Source organism: Schistocerca gregaria, chromosome 2, assembly GCF_023897955.1.
Source record: "Schistocerca gregaria isolate iqSchGreg1 chromosome 2, iqSchGreg1.2, whole genome shotgun sequence".
NCBI lineage: Eukaryota > Metazoa > Arthropoda > Insecta > Orthoptera > Acrididae > Schistocerca > Schistocerca gregaria.
In genome coordinates, this window is record NC_064921.1 from 81,314,324 (window position 1) to 81,318,566 (window position 4,243).

Genomic DNA, 4,243 nt, shown 5'->3' on the forward strand with positions numbered 1-4,243 from the left:
CAACAAAACAAATTGCTTGTTAAATATTTCCTTCCTTTTCCTAATGGTACTTAAATATTCTTGTTGGCAATAGTAAAAATACTAACAATATTTCAAGGAAATTTTTTACTATTTATATTACAATAAAAACTCACAGGCTTCAGATTAAATATTTTCATCTTCTGCTTGCTTCTGATTCAAATTCTGTAAAAGAAAGAATCAGATAAAAAAAAATTTTAACTAGTTCAGATAAGCCCAAAAAATACAGAAGTACGAGAAGCTGTACAAGTACCTTTTTACTTTGGAAGATTACTATGCAGGAACATGATGTCACCAATAGTCTGTGGCTTCAAATACGTGCACTGGTCCTGCATTATTTGTCCCGCAGTAGAGAAACTTTTCTCAGAAGGCCCGCTGGACGCTGGAATGCAGTGCATGAAGTATGCAAGTTTGGAAAGACGCGGATAGACGTTTTCATGTCCATGCCACCAAGCTATCAGGTCGATGCCTTCCAAAAATTGGAGAATTTCATCTGACGTAAAGTTATGATCTCTCGTCGATTCATCTTCTGAGGAATCTTCAAATTCATTAAAAAATACGTCCGACTTCTGCTTTTCTTTTTTTTCTTTTTTTCTTTTTTTTTCTTTTTTTGCATGAATTCCACATGTTATTTCCTCCTTATCTTTTAACTGTGGACAATTTCTCACAACATAATTTTTCGCTTCCTTTACAACTTCATCTTTTTCAGCACTGCTACGAAATTTTAGGCTTTCATATTCTGGATTCAAAAATGTTGCAAGTTTATGGGTTACTGTTATGTCCCATCTGCTGATTAAAATAGATTTGGCTGTACTCTTTAAATCTATCATAAATGGGCTGTCGCCATCATTTTTTTTTTTTTTTCCAAGGAAGGAGAGAAGTTGTAATTTCCACAACACGCATAAATAAAGCGTAGGGGTTTTGAAGGCTTCTAGATCACAAGAAGCTATTTTAAATGGTGTCAGAAAGGTTATTATATCTTCCAACATCCTCTTGTCTATAGAATCAATCAAATTATCTTGATTTTTCTCTGACAAAATTGACACAACTTCAAACCATTGTGAATTAATAGACTCAAACATATCCAGTTTACTGTTCCATCGTGCGTCTTTCAATGACTTCTGAAGGCGATTCTGAAGGTCAGATCTTTTAAAGAAAGTTGTGGTAGCCCGACAGGAATTTATTATTAGCTGCACGTCACTCCTCTCATCATTCACGTCTCCTCTAGTCGTGTGCTCCAGCACAGTATTAAGAATGTGTGCTGAGCAAGAGAGCCTCTTGTATTGGCGAAGTGCTGCCACAATATTTGGACCAGTATCCGTAACGAACAAGATGTTATTCACAGCACTGAATAAATCGAATGACCTTAATATCTTAATTAATTCAAGTTTAATGTGTTCTCCTGTTTTTTTATCTCACTCTCAAAATTTCTGGTGCACAACAATCGATTCTCAAGTTCCACTTCTTCATAATTAACATAATGTGCAGTCACTCCCATATAGTTTATTTTACGGTAGGAATCAGTCCATAAATCGACAGTTAGTGCTCCACCTATATCCTTCAAATTTCTGGATATGGTGGTTGGATGAGGTAGCAGTTCCCTAGCACTCACTCACACTTGGCCCCCACATCAATAAGAAACTGTTCCGTCTCGAGAAACCCAGATCCATACGCAACTTCGAATGGTAATATGTCTTTGCTGAAAAGATTGATAAGTTTTTGTGTCGCGGCTGTCATCAGATTTGGCGGAATTTCAGGAACTTTCACACCCCTCTTGGTATTTAAATAAGTAATTAGGCTGCTTTGTCCAGCTTCACACGAATGTTTTAACAAATTTAAAATTCCACTTTTGTGTCTAGTGTAGGAATATACTTTTTTACATGCAAAACAAGCCACTATATCTTTTATATTTTCGTTGTCATCAAATACGTATCCGAATTTTTTCCAAATTTGTGATTTTAATTTGTTTTCCTTCACTAATGTAAAATCACCTTTTTCACCTTACACGAAATTGTATCCATCGAATTGGTGTTCATTTGAAGATAGAGCTCTCACTGATATTTGCTACGATGCACATAGCCACTCTGTCCCTACAAAGCACTAACTAAAGGCAGCGGAAAATTGCAACGGGCACCAGTCTGGTAGACAGTGAGCAGGTTTGCCACCCAGAGAGCACTTCACAGGCCACACAAAAGAAACGGTCGTGAAAACGGATTAGGCGCAGGTCTCTCGGGTACAGCTACGTTGGTCGCAGCCAGGGGCTGAGGAGCTTCCAGGGGCTGAGGACAACAGACATCCGCTCTACCAGGGCCCTGCAAGTTTTCAAGAATGTCAACAGTCTTGAAGTTTTCAACTAACACTGCAACATACGTACTGGGCAGATGCCTTGCTCATTATCCGCAGATGGCCCGCGGATATCCGGGCCGGTCGCGATTTTATCCGCCAAGTAAGAAATATCGTGGATATCCGCAGATATCCGCATCCACGCAGACCTGTTTTAAGGTTGAAAGAAAAGAAGCTGATATTCTTTGTTGATTATAATTTAAAGATGGAATTTTACTGACCAAAACTGGCAAAAGAAGAGGGAACTGCTTTTGAGACATGGTCTTGCTATCACAATGTCCATTGGCATTTAGGCTAGGTTGGTGTGTTGTGTGCTTCCTGTGACAGCATCATCACATGACTAATTTTATTTAGGCTTCCTTTATGGTATTATAGATGCAGGAGAGAAGATGGAATATTAGAGCCCACGAAGTCCAGATTGAAATGTGGAAAGCTCACATACTGTGCTCATCTGAAATATCCAAATTCTTTACCAAGGTATATTTTTTTAAAACCTTATTCAGTTTATCTTTCAGGCAGCTGACAACAAGCAAGTAAATCATTCATGAGTAAATGTTTTTTTATAAAAAGTATGCAATTCTGTTCTTTCTGAAGAACATCTTATCTTTTCTGAAACCTTACGTAATTCAAATGTTATTTTATTCAAAATGTCATTGGTTACCAGAATATTCATATCTTAGAATGTAATCCTTTCAAAAATCCAATGCCATAGTACTGTGTGTCCTGATTTTTCTGTTTCCAAAAATATACATTACAATTAATTAATTAATCATCTCAGAAAATTTGAGCTTCCAGAAATTTATTTCTTGGCAGATTTTGCTATGTTTCAGAGATAAAAATGCACATCAAAATTCCGCTTTGTAAAATGGAACCTATCATTTTTGTCCATTGAAGAACACTTAGTTTTCATTGAGCTATGTAGCTCATTTCTCCTAAATGCGATTTCTGAATTGCCACAGCTAATGAGATGTGGTGTGAACATTGAGCCACACATGCACACCAACTCCTGGTATGCATTGCTCAGCAAACGACCCATTTGCTTGATCTTGTTAGAGTGTGCTGTTTACAGTGTCAGTTCATAATGTTTGAGACAGTTGATCCACCCACAGATTGTGAAATACGGTCAGTGATTTTTTGACCACAAGAAACATTGCAGCAGAGGAAATTCATCAATAGATAGGAGAGGTGAATGGCCTAAATGTGATGAGTGATAGGAAAATGCATAAGACAGTGAGAGCTTTCAAGGATGGGTGGGAAAATGTCCATCATGAACAATGATCACGCCGATCATCAGTGAACTCAGAATATTTGGTCAAAGCCGTGAACAAGATTCAAAAAGCTCGGTGACTCACAATTTCAACTTAAGCTCTGGAATTTCTGAACATGGGTAGCACAACTTAGCCCAGAATTGTCTATGAAAATTGCGATTTTGCAATCTGTGTGTGCATAGGATTGTTAGGCTGTTTATCAAGGAACACAAAATGGGAAGAATAGCTTGTGCTCTTTATTCTTTTGGCACTGATATTGAAGGAAGGTTATCAATTTTTGGAGAACATTGTTATAAGGAACAATACAGAGGTTCCTCATACAACCCCAGCATCTAAACATCAGTCAATGGAATGGTGTCACACGATATCACCAGTCACAGTCAAGGCCCACCTACAATCTCAACATACAAGGTTATGACAAATTTGTTTTGGAATAGGAATGGAGCCTTGTTAGTTGAGTTTTTGTAGCAAGGGACAACAATAAATGCAGCCACGGACTGCACTACCCAAATGAAACTTCAATGTACAATGCAGAATAAGTGACACAGCCTTCTAATGTGTGGATTTTTTTTTTTTTTTTTTGCTACATGACAATGCCATACCTCATTCTGTCA